General features: G+C 48.5%; 14 non-coding genes across 14 annotated transcripts; all 14 read right to left on the bottom strand.

Annotated features, from left to right (window-relative positions):
• Positions 1–2,422: 2,422 nt before the first annotated feature.
• TRNAA-UGC (transfer RNA alanine (anticodon UGC)) lies at positions 2,423–2,494 on the bottom strand. The gene has a single exon. It is a non-coding gene; the product is annotated as a tRNA-Ala (tRNA).
• A 242-nt stretch (positions 2,495–2,736) lies between these two features.
• Positions 2,737–2,808, bottom strand: TRNAA-UGC (transfer RNA alanine (anticodon UGC)). Its single transcript has one exon. It is a non-coding gene; the product is annotated as a tRNA-Ala (tRNA).
• Positions 2,809–8,000: 5,192 nt separating this feature from the next.
• On the bottom strand, positions 8,001–8,072 carry TRNAA-UGC (transfer RNA alanine (anticodon UGC)). Its single transcript has one exon. It is a non-coding gene; the product is annotated as a tRNA-Ala (tRNA).
• A 5,165-nt stretch (positions 8,073–13,237) lies between these two features.
• Positions 13,238–13,309, bottom strand: TRNAA-UGC (transfer RNA alanine (anticodon UGC)). The gene has a single exon. It is a non-coding gene; the product is annotated as a tRNA-Ala (tRNA).
• Positions 13,310–13,564: 255 nt separating this feature from the next.
• Positions 13,565–13,636, bottom strand: TRNAA-UGC (transfer RNA alanine (anticodon UGC)). Its single transcript has one exon. It is a non-coding gene; the product is annotated as a tRNA-Ala (tRNA).
• A 257-nt stretch (positions 13,637–13,893) lies between these two features.
• TRNAA-UGC (transfer RNA alanine (anticodon UGC)) lies at positions 13,894–13,965 on the bottom strand. The gene has a single exon. It is a non-coding gene; the product is annotated as a tRNA-Ala (tRNA).
• A 263-nt stretch (positions 13,966–14,228) lies between these two features.
• On the bottom strand, positions 14,229–14,300 carry TRNAA-UGC (transfer RNA alanine (anticodon UGC)). Its single transcript has one exon. It is a non-coding gene; the product is annotated as a tRNA-Ala (tRNA).
• A 262-nt stretch (positions 14,301–14,562) lies between these two features.
• TRNAA-UGC (transfer RNA alanine (anticodon UGC)) lies at positions 14,563–14,634 on the bottom strand. The gene has a single exon. It is a non-coding gene; the product is annotated as a tRNA-Ala (tRNA).
• A 255-nt stretch (positions 14,635–14,889) lies between these two features.
• On the bottom strand, positions 14,890–14,961 carry TRNAA-UGC (transfer RNA alanine (anticodon UGC)). Its single transcript has one exon. It is a non-coding gene; the product is annotated as a tRNA-Ala (tRNA).
• Positions 14,962–15,225: 264 nt separating this feature from the next.
• On the bottom strand, positions 15,226–15,297 carry TRNAA-UGC (transfer RNA alanine (anticodon UGC)). The gene has a single exon. It is a non-coding gene; the product is annotated as a tRNA-Ala (tRNA).
• Positions 15,298–15,553: 256 nt separating this feature from the next.
• Positions 15,554–15,625, bottom strand: TRNAS-UGA (transfer RNA serine (anticodon UGA)). The gene has a single exon. It is a non-coding gene; the product is annotated as a tRNA-Ser (tRNA).
• Positions 15,626–15,888: 263 nt separating this feature from the next.
• TRNAA-UGC (transfer RNA alanine (anticodon UGC)) lies at positions 15,889–15,960 on the bottom strand. Its single transcript has one exon. It is a non-coding gene; the product is annotated as a tRNA-Ala (tRNA).
• Positions 15,961–21,128: 5,168 nt separating this feature from the next.
• On the bottom strand, positions 21,129–21,200 carry TRNAA-UGC (transfer RNA alanine (anticodon UGC)). The gene has a single exon. It is a non-coding gene; the product is annotated as a tRNA-Ala (tRNA).
• A 268-nt stretch (positions 21,201–21,468) lies between these two features.
• Positions 21,469–21,540, bottom strand: TRNAA-UGC (transfer RNA alanine (anticodon UGC)). The gene has a single exon. It is a non-coding gene; the product is annotated as a tRNA-Ala (tRNA).
• Positions 21,541–22,424: the final 884 nt, after the last annotated feature.

Genomic DNA, 22,424 nt, shown 5'->3' with positions numbered 1-22,424 from the left:
TACAGCCTATCTAATATTGCGTGACTGTCGCGTTGAAAGTGTGTGTAATCAGGACGTGTTCCAGCCGAAAACACACTTCCAACGTCCTCCAATAAATAATCTTGCACAAATTCAGTCAACAGTTCCGCGCTCTTGTCCCTCACTGGTCTACACTCGGTCAGTAGCAGCCCATACGCAGTTAAAGCCTCCCAATACAAGCAACACCTTGTCACAATTCAAGTACGGCTCAATGGAATAAAAAAAAACATTTACGTTCACTTTCAACATTGGGGGCGTAAACACATACAACGCGCCAGTGTAAGTTTGAAAAAGAAAAATCAACAACCAAGAGGCGGCCACTTTCACATGCAAATACAGACTCCACACTTATACCTAATGTGTTGCGAATGAAGATAAGGCATCCACCCGATGTCCCAACGGAGTGATACACACACACTTCAAAGTTGGCGCGGAAAGGGGGCACCATGCGGTCAGCATGTTCTTGCGACTCTATCTTTGATTCTTGCACAGCTATTAGGTCAAGGTCATTATCAATAAGCAGGCGATTAAGCTGACATTGCCGTCTTCGTGCTCCCAGCCCTCTAACATTCAAAGTTGCTACACGCAATGGGGCTCTTTGCTCAACTACCATAGATTTACGCAATAAAAAGGGGCGTGATCCGCATGGTGCCTACCTCTGTCGACCATGTGATTCTCCCGACTGATGTTTCGCAATGGTGTTCGGGGGGTCTGTCAGGCCACCCAAAGGGTTGTCTGGTGTTTGTCTCGACGTGGTCTGAGGCACTTCCTCGTCGCATCCTCCACCTTGCATGCGCGCAAACTCGAAAAGCCAGCCAAAAACACTGTGTCGGTCGATACACAACCGACGCTGACATTCCACAGAACACAGAAAAAAATTACGGAGGCAGTTTACCTGCCTGCCGTGACTCGGCCAAAAGGTTTGGCCGCGGCTTCAACGACGAACGTCGACTTCCTGCCGTTTTTGGAGGCGGCTCCCCACTGCTACTACCACCAGGCTGCAGGTTCTCACCGGCGCTCTCTTCGCGGGACCGTTTTCCAGCGGTTAGGGCAGCCGCTTCATCGTCGGCGTCCATGGCGTCGGCAATGCGAGGCTCCACGCGGTCTGGGGTTTTCAGCGAAGCTTTCGTATCGGCCACCGCACTGTGACCGCTGTCGCTTTCGGGGCCACGCTGCGCTAGCTGAGATGGCACCACTGCAGGAGACGTCAACCTAGTCGTTGTCTTCTGCTTAACCAGAGACGTAAACGAAGGCCCAAACTTTCGTCCCCGTTTTCCCAGTTGTCCTCGCTGCCTCTTCTGCGTCCGCCTCATCCATCAAATGCTCCGAGGCATCTTCACTGGTTCCAGGGCCGGCGATGCTCGCATAAGTACGGGGGCACTCACCGTCTTCGTGACCGAAACGTCGACAAGCTCCGCATAGCGGGACCTTACACTCCCGACGAATGTGTCCCGTACCTCGGCAGCGAAGACATAACGGAGGCCTTCCAGGCACAACCACAAGTGCCAACTCACCCCCAACGTTAAGCTGGTGCGGCAAGTCGTCCAGCTTAACGCCAGCTTTCAATTTCAGCGTGACCGTCCTGCTCGTTGAGCCTTTCTCTGACACGCCGTGCACACGCCAGCGCTCCCGGGCCACCTCGGAGACCTTTCCGTACGGTGCAAGCGCGACACGCACGTCCTCGTCCCGCACGGTGTGAAGCAGCCAATGGAACTTGAGACGTACGTCCTGGTTCGCTGGGTCAATAACCAAGCAGCGGCTTTCTTTCCCGCGCAGCTCACCGACGCCTGCAATCTTCTTAACGGCATCCGCATCCTTCAGCGGGATGGCCCAGACATGGCTCGTCCGATACGCCCCCAGGGCGATGACATCCGAGAGCAGCGATTGCCTAGCCAACTCGTCTCGAAAATCTTCCACTCGGTACGGGCGGGCCCTGATATCCGCGTGCAAAAAAAAAAAAAAACTGTATTTAAAACTAAACGCCCGGTTGGGAGACTTGGCAGAACAACCTGGTAGTCGGTTTCCTTGTTCAATAGCCCGGTTACCGCGGCCAGAACTGGCCGCTGAAGCCGCTCCAACGGAGCCCGTCATCATACGTCCGTCACGCTTGGTGGCCGGAAGCAGAATCTGAGCTGTACCCGCGAATTGCGTTTGAACGGGAATATTACGCACTTCATGTAATATTTTACTGGAATCGTATCAAAAATTGAACAGTTTAATCTAATCACGTGCATTATGGCTTCAAGCGCTAAGGCCTACACTTATTACTATGTGGCGGCGGAGGAAATCAGTGCACGGAAGGCGATTCGTTCAGTGCGCATTGCGTGCTATTATGTGCGCAGTGCGAAATAATTAGTTCATGGTTCTTACTATTGTCTAAAAAAACAGAAGTAATCAGCCAACGTGGAGGTACCGGGGCTCGAACCCGGGGCTTCTCGCATGCAAAGCGAGCGCTCTACCTCTGAGCTATACCCCCGAATTGCGTTTAAACGGGAATATTACGCCCTTCATGTATTATTGTAATGGAATCGTATCAAGAATTGATCAGTTTGATCTAATCACGTGCATTATGGCTACAAGCGCTAAGGCCTACACTTATTACTATGTGGGGGGGGATGAAGTCAGTGCACGGAAGGCGATTCCTTCAGTGCGCAGTGCGAAATAATTAGTTCATCGTTTTTACTATTGTATAAAAAAACGAAAGTAATTCAGCCAACGTGGAGGTACCGGGGATCGAACCCGGGGCTTCTCGCATGCAAAGCGAGCGCTCTACCTCTGAGCTATACCCCCGATTTTTTTGAAACTTTTATTCAGAAAAGGCATGTCATACACAAAACCCACCTTGGTCTGCTTGACCAGTGTGGTTAATTAAAAATTTCTCATTCATACCAACTCATCAAGTACCCAAATCCAATCTGGTGGCTCGGTTAAAGTACTATATACCTCGCGCATGTAGGTTATGCTCTCTATAAAGTTTTCTCTGGCTGACTTTGCATTGGGGTCTGCGTGCCTGACTTCCATTCTTGTGATTCAAAGGCTATGTAGCCCCAGTATCATGATCATGTCATAGGGGAAGCTGTTTTCATTCTGTACTGAAAGATATCGAATTCCGTGTGGTGTTATCGGTAACTCTTTCTTCAGGGTTCGTTGCAAAACATCCCAAAAAAACACTGGATCCAAACAATCAATGAACGTGTGTTCGATTGTTTCTGGTTCCTTGCACAATTGGCAGTTTGTTGTCCACGGTACAAATATTCCCTTTTCATCAAGCCATGTTTTTACAAGGAGTGTGTTTGTGTGTAATTTGAAAAAGATTGTTTTAACAGCTCCTCTAACAGTTATTTTTAGAAATCTTTTTAATACATCTTGCCCTGGGCCTGCAATGTTTTGCGATCTGTATAATGGTACTGGCATCATTACATCGATTAAATCTTTATATAGTTTCTTTCTTGGTACAAGGCTCAGGTACTCGAATGAGAAGCGTGTTTTAGGTATCCTAAACGACGTGACTAATTCCCTGAAGTAACCTTTTACACCACAGTCGATTGCAGCCGCACTAGACACAACAAATTCGGGCAATACATTCTTAAGGCGCATTTGCATCATCGCTCTCAAAAACTGGTCTCTCGTGTCCCGTAGGAATATAAAACGCGACAGAATTTGTCGGATGAGCAGATGAAAATGGCCGAGGCCTCCGTCTTTCACTCGGCGAAACAGATTAGTGCGGCCGATTCTCTCCCAATTGGAGCCCCAAATAAAAACCGCAAATATTCGGTGCAGTTTCTGCAGGTTGACGCGTGACATTGACAAAAACTGCAACACATACCACACTTTGGCAATCAAAAAAACATCGCACGCACTGGCCCTAGGAAACATCGATAATTCGCGGCCTTGCCACCCGCCAATTTTTTTCCTTCACCCTTGGCGTCAGGTCATCCCAGTAATCTGCAGTTTGTTTATATTGCTTGAGAGGCACGCCTAAATACGTAGAAGGACTTCTTGCCCACGTGATGGTCGCAAATCTTTCTGGTTTAAAGTCCCATATTCCGTGCCAGAAACCGACACTTTTTTCCCAGTTTATCGCGGAACCTGTCTGTTTGCAAAAATCTTTGGTGACGCTTATGGCTTCTTCTATGCTATTGCGGTCAGTGCAAAAGAGTCCTACATCATCAGCGTAGGCAAGGATTTTCACATGATGCGTCTGAAGCCTGAAACCATGTACTTTTTCATTAATAATAAGACTGAGGCAGAAGGGTTCAAGATAAAGAGCGAAAAGCAGCGATGACAACGCACATCCTTGTTTTATAGATGACCGGACGTCAATACTCTGGGTGAGGTTCTTGTTAACTATGATGCGTACAGTACAATCATTATAAGCCATGTTTATACCTTCTAATAACACTTTGCAAATATTGACATGTTCAAGCACAGAGAAAAGAACATCGTGTGCGACACGGTCGAAAGCCTTGGCGAGATCGAGTTGTAACATAGCAACTCGTCCCAAGATGGCATCACAACATTCCAGAACGCTGCGGGCTACATGCACATTTGTACATATCGAACGTCCTTTTATTCCACAAGTCTGGTGCGGTCCAACGAGAAGCATAATAACGCTTTGCAAACGTTTAGCTAAAACTTTGGTATAGATCTTATAGTCCACATTTGTAAGAGTTATTGGGCGATAGGGCCCTACTGATAACAGTCTAGTTGGATCACCTGTCTTCGGTATCAAAACAATATGGGCCGCGCGGAAGGAAGGCGGTAACCGTTTTACCTCATAGGCTTTGCTAATAACGTTATGCAAAATTGGGCTGATTTCTTCAATGAATATTTTGTAAAAGGCTGCTCCTATTCCGTCCGGCCCAGGTGTTCTTCCTGGAGTTAATTCTTTTATGGCACTTTTCACTTCCTCTATACTTAATGGCTGTTCTAGTCGCGCCTTACATTCTTCATCGAGCTTAGGCATTAGATTAATAACCTCGGTTCTGAGTCCAGTTCTATCGCCTTTTTTATTCGCAAATAATTCGCTGTAATGTTCGACAAATGCCTGCTCAATTTTACGCCTGTCTGATGTGTCTTCGTTACGGTAGTTGATCTGTCGTATTTAGTTTTGAGCCGCGTATTTTCTTTCGTCACACATCGCTCGCTTGTTGGGCGTTTCACCCAACCATATCTTTTCGGCTCGTGCCCTTATCACTGCTGCTCTGTACTTTTCGGTTGCAATTACTTCTAGTTTGCTTTTCACATCGCGAATTGCTTTTATATACATGCCGGGATTGCCGCTTTCCATACATATAAGAAAATCGAGTTGGCACTGGAGTTCTTTTTCATTACACTTTTGTTTTTGACTAATAATGGTTCCTCTTTCAATCGCAATAATCTTGACGTCGTTCTTAAAGTTTTCCCACTCAGCTACCCACCCGTGTGGCCCTTTGGATGTCAATTGTTTAAGTCTTTTTGTTACACACTCCATAAATTTTTCATCTTGCAAAAGTTTCACGTTGAACTTCCACAAAGACCAATCAAAACGGCTTTTTCTGAGGTTGCTTCCTAGTGTAGTCATGACAAGGCTATGGTCGCTAAAAGACACATGTTTCACTTCATAGTGGCCACAATCCCTTGCAAAGTCAACTGTGACATAGATTCTATCCAGCCTAGCACAACTTCCGCGCTGGTAATGGGTATAGATAGGGCTACTTCCTCTTAACAATAAATAACCGAGTTCTTCTAAATAATATTCCTGGAGCAGTGAAACAAGCACTCGCGAACTTTTATCTCGTACAGGGGTGTTCTTGGCTCGATCTTCAGCCAAACATACACAATTAAAATCACCAAGCACAATTAAGTATTTATCACTTTTTAAAAATTGTTCTAAGTCTTCAAACAAAACACGCTCATAATCGATGTTTGGCACATATATACAGATAACACGTAATTGCCTTGCGCAGTATGAAAAGTCAACAACAAGCAACCGTCCCGCCTCTGACGCAACTACTTTTTCACCTTCAATGCCCACGTTGTTCCTTATATAAACTGCACAACCCCCAGAGGTGCCTATAGCATGGCTAACACAAACATTGAAGTGCCTTCGAAAAGTTCCCACCATTCGATCCGTCTGCTCCTCACTTTCTATCTTTGTCTCTTGCACGGCTACTATGTAGAAGTTATTTTCCACAAAAAGTCGATTAAGTTGATTTAGCCGTTTCTTAGTCGCCAATCCCCGTACATTCAAAGTGGCAACACGTAAGGGAAGAGCAAGTTTTTCGTCCTTAATTTGTGAAGAGCACTCGGATCGGGCAGTCTTTACCCCAGAAGTCAAGGATGCAGTGGAGTCTTCACTCTGTTGTGGCAGTAGTGGGCCAGGATGAACTCGCTGCCCGTCGCCTGCTTCCTCAACCGAAGTTCGGTAGCTGGACGGGACAGCATCGTCTAGGCGGCGTCGGTTATTCGGTGCCATCTTGCTCACTCACCAAGGGGAAGCGGATCCCCGCCTTTATTTCGGCGGTTTATCCACCGGGCGTCTATCAGGAGGAATGTTTGGTTTCGGCTTTGACGACGTTCGTCTCGTGAACGCCGTTTTCAAAGGCGGCGCCCCGCCACCTGCACCACCCAGATGGTCCGGTTCGCCGACACTGTCGCTGTGCATGCGCTTTGCCGACGCCTCTACAACACCTTCCATTGTTTGACACTGCACTGTCGGTGTTTCATTTGGCAACGTCACCATAGCTTCACTAGAAGGTTTCTATTGATATTTTCCATTCATTTTGTTGTGCACGTCGTCACTGTTTGCACCAGCCAGATTTTTTTTCACACGTTATTGTTTCAACAGCTGGCTCACGTTGTTGTACCGCTGCCGGAGGCGTTTCCACAGGTTTTTGATCCTTCGTCACCGTGGCAGCTGCTTCTTCAGCTTCAGCCTCGTCCATGATATTATCCAATATGTCAGCGTCCTTTCTGTGGCCCGTTATATTTGCGTACGTGGGCACGCACTCGCTTTCGTCATGGCCGAAGCGTCGGCACCGTGAGCATCGCGGAATCCGGCAGTCGCGGCGGATATGCCCTTTACCCTGGCAGCGCAAGCAAAGTGGCGCCTTGCCTGGAATAGCTACGAGAGCAGGCTCCCCAGCGACACGTACTTGATATGGAATATCTTCAGTCGTGACCCCGGCCTTCAGCTTGAGGTTCAACACGCGCGTTGTCATACCTTTTTCAGAAATGCCAAGGACACGCCAGCGCTCCTTTGCCGTTTCCATAACCTCGCCGTATAGCTCAAAGGCCACACGTATGTCGTCGTTCGTCACACTAGGGCGGACCCAGTGGATTTTCACTCGGACATCCTGGTTTATCGGGTCTACTACCAGACATTTTCTGCCTTTCACAGTAATATTCCCCGCAGTCAACAACTTCTTCATACTTTCATGACACATGATTCATCTGAAATGCTCCTAAGGCGTCAACCTCAGGCAGCAGTTCCAAACGTCCAAGGGCATCCCGGTAGTCTTCAACTCTGTATGGCCTTGCTCGTAGGTCACCGTGCAAAAAAAAGTGTATTCAAAACAATACGACCTTTTGGAAAATGAGGCAGGAACACTTGGTAGTCCTGGCTGTCTTCCATGTCGTCCCTGTTTCCGCGCCTAAACTGGGCCGCTAACACCGCCCAGTTGGAGCACATGAAAAACACGTCCGTAGGCTTTCGCGGCCGGAAGTGTAATCCAGCTATACCCCCGAATTGCGTTTGAACGGGAATATTACGCACTTCATGTAATATCTTAATGGAATCGTATCAAACATTGATCAGTTTGATCTAATCACGTGCATTATGGCTTCAAGCGCTAAGGCCTACACTTTTTACTATGTGGCGGCGGGGGAAGTCAGTGCACTGAAGGTGATTCCTTCAGTGCGCATTGCGTGCTATTATGTGCGAAATAATTAGTCCATCCTTTTCACTATTGTATAAAAGAACAAAAGTAATTCAAACAACGTGGAGGCACCGGGGATCGAACCCGGGGCTTCTCGCATGCAAAGCGAGCGCTCTACCTCTGAGCTATACCCCCCCTTTTTTTTTTCTTTATTGCCTGTCCTCGACATATCACAACACAAATTCCTAAATGATATAAACAAAGACCAAAGAAGCAAAAAGGAATGAATACACAAACGAAACAAAGAACAGTAATATTTAAATTCGTTGCCTTCCGCTACTGTGGCACGACATTGTCGGATTAAAATTCCTTTAGTGCTGCAAGGGGTTCAACCCTCGACAGCCACTCAGGAACAGGCTGTTGCAACTTGTGCACTTCCACATACCATTGCATGGATTCGCAAAAGTACAGACGCGCCGGTCGGGCATCCGGGTCACAGTGGTAACCCGACATTCTTGCGCGCCATAAACAGTGGAGGCCCGTAAGCATGATCAAGTCGTACGGGAAACCTTCGTCGTCGTATACTGGCACAAACCTGATTCCGTGGGGATCTATAGGTAGCTCCTTTTTTAGAGTCCTTTGTAACACGTCCCAGAAAAAGACCCCTTCCCAACAGTGGATGAAGACATGATCTATGCTTTCTGTTTTTTTACATATAAACCAGTGGGTTCCCCATGGCATGTAGAACCCACGTTGTTCAAGGAAGATTTTAACAGGTAGAGTGCCGGTGTGTAATTTAAAGAAGAACGATTTAGTGGCTGGTTGAAGTGGCATCTTTTTCACCCTTTTCAATACATCTAGGCCTGGGCCTCCACTGTACGGGGCACTGTACATGGGTACCAGCAAAACACTGTCACATAAATCACGATATAACTTTTTCCGTTTTACACTCCACGAATATGCACAAGAAAAACGAACACGCAAAAAGGAAACACTCTGAATTATTTCCCTAAAGAAACCACGAATTGGTCCTGGCATTATTTCGGTGCCTACAACGAATTCGGGAAGTGATCTTGACAACCTCATTTGGATAACGGTGCGTAGAAATGGGTCATTTGTGTCTCGAAAAAAGAAGAACCTGTTTACTAGTTGACGCAAGAAGAGGTGCGCCAACCCCAGACCACCATCCTTCACGCGCCGGAAGAGAATATCTCGGCTACATCGCTCCCAGCTCGATGCCCACACGAAAACAGCGAACACGCGGTGCAGTTTCTGGACATTAATCCGAGAGCACTGTAGTACCTGCATTACGTACCAGATCTTTGTTACGAGAAACATGTTGCACGCTGTTGCTTTCGCGAACATTGACAGGTGACCCGCGTTCCATCGATCGGCTTTTTCTTTTGTTTCTTTTGTCCGCTCCTTCCAGTACTCGCTACTGTGCCTGTAGGCATCATGGGGTGCGCCAAAGTACTTAACTGGCGTCGTGATCCAGGTGACGTTCGAAAAGTGGTCTGGTGTGGACGCCCATCCCCCGTGCCAAAACCGCACACATTTCTGCCAGTTCACGAAGCTATTAGTGGCATTATCAAACTGTCTGACGATACCCACAGCGTTCAATACACTTTGCGTATCTTTACAAAGTACAGCCACATCGTCAGCATATGTCAATAACTTCACCTCTGCTGCTTGGAGGCAAAATCCCTTAGTCTATTCATTTTCAATGATGGCGTGACATAGCGTTTCTATGTAAACACAAAACAGGAGTGGGCTAAGTGGACAAACCTGGCGTACGGAGCGCTTCACGTTAATGGGGGCCCCCAGCATTTGATTAATTATAAGTCTGGTATAGCAACTCCGGTACGCCATGGTCACCCCCTCAGTGGTTATGTGGCCAAAATTAACATGTTCTAGGATGGTGAGCAATATCTCGTGAGAAACGCAATCAAACGCATTCTCCAAGTCGAGCTGGAGGATCGCAACTGCGTCACACATGGCATCACAACACTCCAGCACACACTTCAACTTATGTATGTTAGTGAAGATGGTTCTTCCGCGAATGCCACACGTCTGGTGTGGGCCGACTACTTCCTTAATGACTGACTGCATACGCCGTGCCAGCACCTTCATCAGTATTTTGTTGTCGCAGTTAGTAAGCGCTATGTGTCTATAGGAGGAAAGTTGCTTGAGCTTCTTGGTCTCTTCTGTTTTAGGTATTAGTACTGTATGGGACTGGCCGAAGGATGATGGAAATATTTTCATTTCGTATGCTTCATTGGAAACTGCGGTCAAGATAGGAGCTAGGTGGCTTTTAAACGATTTGTACCAAGCGGCACAAAGACCGTCTGGACCTGGTGACTTGCCAGGGTTCAGGTCTTCGATGCCCTTTATCACTTCCTGTTCAGTTATTCGTCCTTCCAACGTTTCTTTAACGTCACTCGACAGCTGTGGCATTCGCTGCAAAAATAAGTGCTTGAAACTTTGCATGTTGACGGGCCTGAATACGAAAAGCTTTTGGAAATGTTCAAAGAAGGCACGCCCTATATTATTCATATCAGTTACTACCACCCCGTTATATTCGATGGCCTCAATCTGTTTGCCTCTGGAGTGCTTTTTTTTTCTAATCCCAGTGCTCTTTTTGAAGGCATTTCCCCGCATGCTAGTCTTTCTGCTCTCGCACGCACGAGCGCACCTCGATAACGCTCTTCATAGAAAACCTCGAGCTTTTTCTTAATAGCACGCATATCTTCGTGATAAGCGCCGGGTTGCATGCATTCGAGCGTCACAAATTTTTCCAGTAATGTTTTTAAATCCCTTTCTCTTGCCTTCCCTTCATGTCGTAGTACGCTGCTTCTTTCAATTGCCTTGATTATAATAGTTTGTTTCAACAGCTGCCATTCCTCGCCCAACTTCATAGAACTGTCTTTTCCAAAAGAATTCAGAGCATTCACTGCCGTTTCGTTAAAAGTATCATCCCGTAGAAGCTCAGCATTCATTTTCCACAGTTCCCAGACAAATTGTTTTCGTTCTTTTTTGCGGCCCACCCTGCATTTTACCAGGCAGTGGTCAGAAAAGGATACGGCAGGAACTGCCTAGCACTGGCATTCTTTTACTGATTGATATGATAGATAGATACGGTCTAATCTTGCATGACTTATTCCGTGGAAGTGGGTGTACCTCACTTCTCGGTCAGCCCCGAAACACTGAGCGATAGCCTCTAATTCAAACTCGTGTATGATCTGCGCCATGATATCGCTGCTTTTGGCGTAAATTACGCGTCGCGTAGACCTATCCTCGATGTTCAATACACAATTGAAGTCCCCAACACAGGCTATAGTTTTGTGCACAGAGAAGTGGTGCTTCAAGTTCAAAAAGAAATTTACCCTTTCTTGCACTGTATTAGGCGCATAAACGCACAGCGCGCGCCATTGGACATCGCAATAGCTGAAATCACAAACGACAAGTCGACCGGAAGAGTGCGAGAAGTAACCGTCTATAACCATGCCTGGAAGCTTCCTCACGAACAAGACACACCCCGCCGAAGTCCCTAAGGCGTGGCTCACTACCGTATAGTAGTACGTGAACCTTTGCACCATGCTCCCGGTCTCCTCCTCGCCGTCTACCTTGGTTTCTTGCACTGCTAAAACGTCGAGGTCGTGGTCCACTAGCAGTCTATACACCTGACTCTGTTTCCTTTTGGCGGCCAGACCTCGAACGTTTAGCGTGCCGAGGCCAAGCGACGGGTTGGTAGCCATTACTGATTTGAACGGGAGGGGAGAAGGCGCGGAGCATGGTGCTCACCTTAACGTCTAGCTGACCGCTAGACGCCTCCGTGGCCATCCGGTGGCCGTCGTCCGAGTTCGTCTTTGGTCGGCTTCGGGGTGAGCCTACGGTCAGCCTCCAGGTTAGGCTTAGGCTTGAGGGTGGAGCGCCTGCCGGGTAGCGTCTTAGCCGGCGGCGCCTAGGAGTCACCGCTGGCCTTTCCGTCGACTTTCTGCTCCTGCTGCAGGGACCTCATCACCGGTGCCGAGACGCTTTCGACGCGGGCGCTAGCAGGGGTCGCGTTGTCGTTTTCCGCTGCCTCCGTAGTATCAGTAGCCGGCTGGCGGCTCTCATTATCTTTCTGGGCCAACCTGACGCTGATTAGTGCGGTTTCTGGCTCGTCGGGAGGAGGGACGTTATTCGGTCCTCCTTTAGTCGGCGTCGTCGTCCCGCTCGCCTCTGCCACCGCATTGCCGCTTCCAGCTCCCTTGGCCGCTTCCTCGGCCTCGGTCATGTCCATCATTTGGTCTGATGTCAACGGCTCGCTCTCCGCCGACCCCGCGGCTACTACGTATGAACGTACACAGTCCGTGTCGCTGTGTCCGAAAAGCCTGCACCGGGAGCAACGGGGAACCTTACATTCTCGACGAACGTGACCAGAGCGCCAGCAGCGCAGGCACTGCATGGGGCGACCTGGGCTACGACCAGCGCAAGCTCGCCGGCAACGCGGATCTGGTGGGGCAGGTCGTCGACTTTCAGTCCAGCCTTCAGCTGCAGCAGCACAGCTCGGGTCATCGAGCCCTTGTCGGAAGCGCTATCCACTCGCCAGCGCTCCCGGGTTACTTCCGTGACTTTGCCAAAGGAAGCCAGCGCAGTCTTTACGTCTTCATCATCCACACCATGAAGAAGCCAGTGAAGACGAAGCTTCACCTGCTGTTCTTTAAGGTCGATGACCAGGCAGCGACGCCCCTTGACCTGAAGCTCCTTCAGTGCAGCCAGCTTTTGGGCCGCCTCTGCTGTCTTCATCGTCACCGCCCATACGTGGTTGATTTGGTACGCTCCAAGGGCGACGACTCCAGAGAGCATACCAAGAGCTTGAAGCGCGTCCCGAAAATCCTCTAGGCGACACGGGCGAACACGAGTGTCGCCGTGCATAAAAACTGTGTTTAACACGATGCGTCCTGTAGGTAGCCGAGGCGAAATAATCTGGTAATCCTTATCTTCCGATGTCGAAAGCCTGTTACCGCGGCTAACAGCCGCATAAGCCGCTCCTCTGGAGCTCATGATCCCGCGATCCGTTCGGCTCGGGAGCCGGAAGCAGAATGGTGAGCTATACCCCCGAATTGCGTTTGAACGGGAATATTACGCACTCCGTGTAGTATTTTAATGGCATCATATCAAAAATTGAGCAGTTTGATCTAATCACGTGCATTATGGCTTGAAGCGCTAAGGCCTATACTCATTACTATGTGGCGGCGGAGGAAGTCAATGCACGGAAGGCGATTCCTTGAGTGCGCATGCGTGCTATTATGTGCGCAGTGCGAAATAATTAGTTCATCGTTTTCACTATTGTACAAAAAGAAGTAATTCAGCCAACGTGGAGGTACCGGGGTTCGAACCCGGGGCTTCTCGCATGCAAAGCGAGCGCTCTACCTCTGAGCTATACCCCCGGATTGCGTTTGAAGGGGAATATTACGCAATCCGTGTAGTATTTTAATGGGATCGTATAAAATATTGAGCAGTTTGATCTAATAACGTGCATTATGGCTTGAAGCGCTAAGGCCTACACTATGTGGCGGCGGAGGAAGTCAGTACACGGAAGACGATTCCTTGACTGCGCATTGCGTGCTATTATGTGTGCAGTGCGAAATAATTAGTTCATCGCTTTCACTATTCTACAAAAAACAAAAGTTATTCAGCCAACGTGGAGGTACCGGGGTTCGAACCCGGGGCTTCTCGCATGCAAAGCGAGCGCTCTACCTCTGAGCTATACCCCCGAATAGCTTTTGTACGGTAATATTACGCACTCCGTGTAGTATTTTAATGGAATAATATCAAAAATTGAGCTGTTTGATCTAATCAGGTGCATTATGGCTTGAAGCGCTAAGGCCTACACTATGTGGCGGCGGAGGAAGTCAGTACACGGAAGACGATTCCTTGAGTGCGCATTGCGTGCTATTATGTGCGCAGTGCGAAATAATTAGTTCATCGTTTTCACTATTGTACCAAAAAAACAAAAGTAATTCAGCCAACGTGGAAATACCGGGGTTCGAACCCGGGGCTTCTCGCATGCAAAGCGAGCGCTCTACCTCTGAGCTATACCCCCGAATAGCTTTTGAACGGTAATATTACGCACTCCGTGTAGAATTTTAATGGAATCGTATGAAAAATTGAGCAATTTGATCTAATCACGTGCATTATGGCTTGAAGCGCTAAGGCCTACATTTATTACTATGTGGCGGCGGAGGAAGTCAGTACACGGAAGACGATTCCTTGACTGGGCATTGCGTGCTATTATGTGCGCAGTGCGAAATAATTAGTTCATCGTTTTCACTATTGTACAAAAAAACAAAAGTTATTCAGCCAACGTGGAGGTACCGGGGTTCGAACCCGGGGCTTCTCGCATGCAAAGCGAGCGCTCTACCTCTGAGCTATACCCCCAAATAGCTTTTGAACGGTAATATTACGCACTCCGTGTAGAATTTTAATGGAATCGTATGAAAAATTGAGCAATTTGATATAATCACGTGCATTATGGCTTGAAGCACTAAGGCCTATACTCATTACTACGGGGCGGTGGACGAAGTCAATGCACGGAAGGCGATTCCTTGAGTGCGCATGCGTGCTATTATGTGCGCAGTCCGAAATAATTAGTTCATCGTTTTCACTATTGTACAAAAAAACAAAAGTAATTCAGCCAACGTGGAGGTACCGGGGTTCGAACCCGGGGCTTCTCGCATGCAAAGCGAGCGCTCTACCTCTGAGCTGTACCCCCGAATTGCGTTTGGAGGGGAATATTACGCAATTCGTGTAGTATTTTAATGGGATCGTATAAAATATTGAGCAGTTTGATCTAATCACGTGCATTATGGCTTGAAGCGCTAAGGCCTACACTATGTGGCGGCGGAGGAAGTCAGTACACGGAAGACGATTCCTTGACTGCGCATTGCGTGCTATTATTTGTGCAGTGCGAAATAATTAGTTCATCGCTTTCACTATTCTACAAAAAGCAAAAGTAATTCAGCCAACGTGGAGGTACCGGGGTTCGAACCCGGGGCTTCTCGCATGCAAAGCGAGCGCTCTACCTCTGAGCTATACCCCCGAAATGCGTTTGAACGGGAATATTACGCACTCCGTGTAGAATTTTAATGGAATCGTATGAAAAATTGAGCAATTTGATATAATCACGTGCATTATGGCTTGAAGCGCTAAGGCCTATACTCATTACTACGGGGCGGTGGAGGAAGTCAATGCACGGAAGGCGATTCCTTGAGTGCGCATGCGTGCTATTATGTGCGCAGTGCAAAATAATTAGTTCATCGTTTTCACTATTGTACAAAAAAAAACAAAAGTAATTCAGCCAACGTGGAGGTACCGGGGTTCGAACCCGGGGCTTCTCGTATGCAAAGCGAGCGCTCTACCTCTGAGCTATACCCCCGAATAGCTTTTGAACGGTAATATTACGCACTCCGTGTAGAATTTTAATGGAATCGTATGAAAAATTGAGCAATTTGATCTAATCACGTGCATCATGGCTTGAAGCGCTAAGGCCTACACTATGTGGCGGCGGAGGAAGTCAGTACACGGAAGACGATTCCTTGACTGCGCATTGCGTGCTATTATGTGCGCAGTGCGAAATAATTAGTTCATCGTTTTCACTATTGTACAAAAAAACAAAAGTAATTCAGCCAACGTGGAGGTACCGGGGTTCGAACCCGGGGCTTCTCGCAGTCAAAGCGAGCGCTCTACCTCTAAGCTATACCCCCGAATAGCTTTTGAACGGTAATATTACGCACTCCGTGTAGTATTTTAATGGAATCATATAAAAAATTGAGCAGTTTGATCTAATCACGTGCATTATGGCTTGAAGCGCTAAGGCCTATACTCATTACTATGTGGCGGCGGAGGAAGTCAGTACACGGAAGACGATTCCTTGACTGGGCATTGCGTGCTATTATGTGCGCAGTGCGAAATAATTAGTTCATCGTTTTCACTATTGTACAAAAAAACAAATGTTATTCAGCCAACATGGAGGTACCGGGGTTCGAACCCGGGGCTTCTCGCATGCAAAGCGAGCGCTCTACCTCTGAGCTATACCCCCCCCTTTTTTTTTCTTTATTGCCAGTACTCGACATAACACAACACAAATTCCTAAATGATATAAACAAAGACCAAAGAAGCAAAAAGGGATGAATACACAAACGGAACAAGGAAGAGTAATATTTACATTCGCTGCCGTCCGCTACTGTGGCACGACGTTGTCGGATTAAAATTCCTTTAGTGCTGTAAGGGGTTCAACCCTCGACAGCCACTCAGGAACAGGCTGTTGCATCTTCATCACTTCCACATACCGTTGCATGGATTCACAAAAGTACAGACGCGCCGGTCGGGCATCCGGGTCACAATGGTAACCCGCCATTCTTGCGCGCCATAAACAGTGGAGGCCCGTAAGCATGATCAGGTCGTACGGGAAACCTTCGTCGTCATATACTGGCAGAAACCTGATTCCGTGGGGATCTATAGGTAGCTCCTTTTTTAGAGTCCTTTGTAACACGTCCCAGAAAAAGACCCCTTCCCAACAGTGGATGAAGACATGATCTATGCTTTCTGTTTTTTTACATATAAGGCAGTGGGTTCCCCATGGCATGTAGAACCCACGTTGTTCAAGGAAGAATTTAGCAGGTAGAGTACCGGTGTGTAATTTAAAGAAGAACGATTTAGTGGCTGGTTGAACTGGCATCTTCTTCACCCTTTTCAATACATCTAGGCCTGGGCCTCCACTGTACGGGGCTCTGTACATAGGTACCAGCAAAACACTGTCACATAAATCACGATATAACTTTTTCCGTTTTACACTCCACAAATATGCACTTGAAAAACGAACACGCAAAAAGGAAACACTCTGAACTATTTCCCGAAAGAAAGCACGGACTGGTCCTGGCATTATTTCCGTACCTACAACGAATTCGGGAAGTGATCTTGACAGCCTCATTTGGATCACCGTGCGCAGAAATGGGTCGTTTGTATCTCGAAAGAAGGAGAATCTATTCACCAGTTGACGCAGGAAGAGGTGCGCCAACCCCAGACCACCATCCTTCACGCGCCGGAAGAGATTATCTCGGCTACATCGCTCCCAGCTTGATGCCCACACGAATACAGCGAACACGCGGTGCAGTTTCTGCACATTAATACGAGAGCAGTGTAGTACCTGCATTACGTACCAGATCTTTGTCACGAGAAACATGTTGCACGCTGTAGCTCTCGCGAATATTGACAAGTAACAGGCGTTCCATCGGTCGGCTTTTTCTTTTAGTTGTTTTGTCCGCTCCTTCCAGTACTCGCTACTGTCCTTGTAGGCATCAAGGGGTGCTCCAAGGTACTTCACTGGCGTCGTGACCCAGTTTACGTTCGAAAAGTGGCCTGGTGTAGACGCCCATCTTCCATGCCAAAACCCCAAACATTTCTGCCAGTTAACGTAGCTGTTAGTGACGTTACCAAACTTTTTGACGATATTCACAGTATTCAATACACTTTGTTTGTCCTTACAGCACACAGCCACATCGTCAGCGTATGCCAGTAGCTTCACTTCTGCTGATTGAAGACTAAACCCCTTAATACATTCATTTTCAATGATGGCCAGACATAGCGTTTCTATGTAGACACAAAACAGGAGTGGACTGAGTGGACAACCCTGGCGAACGGAGCGCTTCACGTTAATGGGGGCCCCCAACATCTGATTAACTATAAGTCTGGTATAGCAGCTCCGGTACGCCATGGTCACCCCTTCAGTGATTATGTGGCCAAAATTAACGTGTTCAAGGATGGTAAGCAATATGTCGTGATAAACACAATCAAACGCCTTCTCCAAGTCTAGCTGGAGGATGGCTACTGCATCGCACATGGCGTCACAACACTCCAGCACACACTTCATTTTATGGATGTTAGTGAAAATGGTTCTTCCACGAATACCACACGTCTGGTGTGGGCCGACTACTTCCTGAATAACTGACTGGACCCGTCGTGCCAACACCTTCATCAATATTTTGTAGTCGCAGTTAGTAAGCGCTATGGGTCTGTAGGAGGAAAGTTGCTTGAGCTTTTCGGTCTCTTCTGTTTTCGGTATTAGTACTGTATGGGACTGGCCAAAGGATGGTGGAAGTATTTTCAGTTTATATGCTTCCTGGAAAACTGCTGTTAAGATAGGAGCTAGGTGGCTTTTGAACGATTTGTACCATGCGGCACAAAGACCGTCTGGACCTGGCGACTTCCCAGGATTCAGGTCTTCGATGGCTTTCATCACTTCATGTTCTGTTAATGGTCGTTCTAAGGTTTCTTTAACCTCACTCGACAGCTGTGGGATTCGTTGCAAAAATAATTTCTTGAAATCGTGCATGTTGACAGGCCTGAATGTAAAAAGTTCTTTGTAATGCTCAAAGAAAGCACGCCCTATATTATTGTTATCCGTTAATACCACCCCTTCATATTCGATAGCCTCAATCTGCTTACGTCTCGAGTGCTTTTTTTCTAACCCCAGTGCTCTTTTCGTTGGCGTTTCCCCGCATGATAGCCTTTCTGCTCTGGCGCGCACTAGCGCACCTCGGAAGCGATCTTCGTCGAATACCTCGAGCTTCTTCTTAACGGCGCGCATATCTTGTTGATAGGCGCCAGGTTGCATGCATTCAAGCTTCGCAAATTTTTCTAGCAATGTTGTTAAATCCTTTTCTCTGGCCTTTTGTTCATATCGCAGTACGCTACTTCTTTCGATTGCCTTCAATTTAATGCTTTGCTTCAGCAACTCCCATTCCTCACCAAATTTCGTAGAACTGTCTGTTCCAAAAGAATTCAGAGTAGCCACTACATTTTCGTTAAAAGTTTCATCCCGTAACAGCTCTGCATTCAATTTCCACAGTTCCCAGACGAACTTGTTTCGTTCTTTCTTCCTTCCCACCGTGCATTTTACCAGGCAGTGGTCAGAATATGATATGGCCGTAACTGTGTAGCACTGGCATTTTTCAACTAAATCATATGAAAGATACATACGGTCTAAGCGTGCGTGACTTGTGCCCTGAAAGTGAGTGTAGCTTACGTCTCCGTGACCGCGAAAACATTCTGCGATATCTTCTAATTCGAATTCGTGTGTGATCTGCGCCAGGATATCACTACTTTTGTCACAAACCACGCGACGCGTAGACCTATCCTCAGCTTTCAATACGCAGTTGAAGTCGCCTACACAGGCTATCATTTTTTGCACATGTAAATGATGCTTTAAACTCAAAAAGAAATTTGCCCTCTCTTGCACAGTATTAGGCGCATAAATGCAAAACACGCGCCATTGGACATTACAATAGCTGAAGTCACAATAGACAAGTCGACCAGAAGTACAGGAGAAGTAACCATCTATAACAAGACCAGGGAGCTTCCTCACGAACAGCACACACCCTGCCGAAGTCCCTAAGGCGTGGCTCACTACCGTATAGTAGTTATACGTGAATCTTTGCACCATGCTCCCGGTCTCCTCCTCGCCGTCTACCTTGGTTTCTTGCACGGCTAAAACGTCGAGGTCGTGGTCCACTAGTAGTCTGTAAACCTGACTCTGTTTCCTTTTGGCGGCCAGACCTCGAACGTTTAGCGTGCCGAGGCTAAGCGACGGGTTGGTAGCCATTATTGGTGAAAACCGGAGGGGAGAAGGCCCGGAGCATGGTGCTCACCTTAACGTCTAGCTGACCGCTAGACGCCTCCGTGGCCATCCGGCGGCCGTCGCCCGGGTTCCTCTTTGGTCGGCTTCGGGGTAAGCTTACGGTCAGTCTCCAAGTTCGGCTTAGGCTTGAGGGTGGAGCGCCTTCCAGGTAGCGTCTTAGCGGGTGGTGCCTCGGAGTCACCGCCAGCCTTTCCGTCGACTTTCTCCTCGTGCTGCAGGGATCTCTTGACCGGTGCCGAGACGGATTCGACGCGGGCGCTAGCAGGGGTCGCGTTGTCGTCCGCCTCTGCCCGCGTTGCATCCGTAGCTGGCTGGCGGCTCTCATTTTCATGCGGGGCCGTCTTCACGCTCTCGACTGTAGCTGCTGGTTCTTTGGGGGGAGGGATATTCCTTCCTCCTTCGGCTTGCTTGGTCGTCACGCCGGTTTCTGCCGCCACTTTGCCGTTTCCAGCTCCCGTGGCCGCTTCCTCCGCCTCGGTCACGTCCATTACATGGTCTAACGTCGACGGCTCGCTCTCCGCCGAACCCCCGGCTACTGCGTATGAACGCACACAGTCCGCGTCGTTGTGTCCAAAAAGCCTGCACCGCGAGCAAGGGGAACCTTGCATTCACGACGAACGTGGCCAGAGCCTCGGCAGCGCAGGCACTGCATGGGACGTCCTGGGGCTACCACCAGCGCAAGCTCGCCGGCGACGCGGATCTGGTGGGGCAGGTCGTCGACTTTCATTCCTGCCTTCAGCTGCAGCAGCACTGCTCGGGTCGTCGAGCCCTTGTCGGAAACGCCATCCACTCGCCAGCGCTCCCGGGTCACTTCCGTCACCTTGCCGAAGGAGGCCAGCGCGGTCTTGACGTCTTCGTCGTCCACCCCATGCAGAAGCCAGTGGATACGAAGCTTCACCTGTTGTTCCTTGGGGTCGATGACCAGGCAGCGACGCCCCTTCACCTGCAGCTCCTTCAGGGCCGCCAGCTTTTCGGCAGCCTCGGCTGTCTTCATCGTCACCGCCCATACATGGTTGATTTGGTATGCTCCAAGGGCGACGACGCCAGAGAGCATACCAACAGCTTGAAGCGCGTCTCGAAAATCTTCTACACGAAACGGGCGAACACGAGCGTCGCCGTGCAAAAAAACTGTGTTCAGAACAATACGTCCTGTAGGTAGGCGAGGCAAAATTATCTGGTAATCTTTATCTTCTTCCGTCGAAAGCCTGTTGCCGCGGCTAACAGCCGCATATGCCGCTCCATTGGAGCCCATGATCCCGCGATCCGTTCAGCTCGGGAGCCGGAAGCAGAATGAGCTATACCCCCGAATTGCGTTTGAACGGGAATATTACGCACTTCGTGTAACATTTTAATGGAATCGTATCAAAAATTGAGAAGTTTTGATCCAGTCACGTGCCTTATGGCTTGAAGCGCTAAGGCCTACACTTGTTACTATGTGGCGGCGGAGGAAGTCAGTACACGGAAGGCGATTCCTTCAGTGCGCATTGCGTGCTATTATGTGCGCAGTGCGAAATAATTAGTTCATCGATTTGACTATTGTACAAAAAAAAGCAAAAGTAATTCAGCCAACGTGGAGGTACCGGGGTTCGAACCCGGGGCTTCTCGCATGCAAAGCGAGCGCTCTACCTCTGAGCTATACCCCCCCCGAATTGCGTTTGAACGGGAATATTACGCTCTTCGTGTAACATTTTAATGGAATCGTATCAAAAATTGACAAGTTTTGATCCAGTCACGTGCCTTATGGCTTGAAGCGCTAAGGCCTACACTTATTACTATGTGGCGGCGGAGGAAGTCAGTACACGGAAGGCGATTCCTTCAGTGCGCATTGCGTGCTATTATGTGCGCAGTGCGAAAGAATTAGTTCATCGATTTCACTATTGTACAAAAAAAGCAAAAGTAATTCAGCCAACGTAGAGGTACCGGGGTTCGAACCCGGGGCTTCTCGCATGCAAAGCGAGCGCTCTACCTCTGAGCTATACCCCCGAATTGCGTTTGAACGGGAATATTACGGTCTTCGTGTAACATTTTAATGGAATCGTATCAAAAAAAATTACCGACGATTACGTTACTTCCTAATGCGAAGTTTGAGCGCAGCAAATAAGCTGTTTCACCTATTCGATAGATTGAGGCAAAGAAATCGAGCAACACATGTATGCGCTATCACAGAATTTTTTGTTTATTTTTCACACGTATTCCTTTAACAAAGACTCCACTAACAGTTCTTGACAGTCATGAAGGAAGCTTTGTGGTCGGAGAAATAGACTGATATATGTTCGACTTGGTACACCAATGCTTGATTCTCAAAGACGAGATGTATACAAGTGCCTCGCGAGGTTGTCACAGCCGTGGGACGCGTTACGAGCGAGAGGAACGGGATGTTCTCCCGCATAAGTGTTAGGAAATTGCTGTTTGTCTTTATGTCAAGCCGCCCCCGATCTGGCTCTCTGATTGCCACCGCACAGGCCGAACGGCAGCGGCAATTTCGGCTCGGGCGGTGCACATATACAGATCCGCCGCCACCGATCTGGCTCTCTGATTGCCACCGCACAGGGGTTGCATTGGAGGAGGAGCGAAGAAAGGAATTAAGTTCGAGCCGGCGCTTTGACAACCGGAGACTCGCAGGAAGAGGGGGGAGGGGGGCGGCGTGTACACCCAGCGGCAAACGATGGGGGCAGAAGCGCGCGCAGCAAGCGGACAACACGATAAAGGGAGGAGGGAAGAGATAGCAGCGACTGACTGATGCCGCTGACGCCGATAGTGAGTCAACCCCAGCTGCGGAGTTGGTTTCAGGGACAACGAATAACCGGCGCGTCGGCAACTGAAGAGCACCCTATCCGCCACAAAAGAACAGGGGGGGGGGACCCTTT

Source organism: Dermacentor variabilis, chromosome 3 (genome assembly GCF_050947875.1).
Source record: "Dermacentor variabilis isolate Ectoservices chromosome 3, ASM5094787v1, whole genome shotgun sequence".
NCBI classification, from domain to species: Eukaryota; Metazoa; Arthropoda; class Arachnida; order Ixodida; family Ixodidae; genus Dermacentor; species Dermacentor variabilis.
Note: the sequence above shows the minus strand (reverse complement) of the source record. Positions and strands in the feature narration are given on the sequence as shown.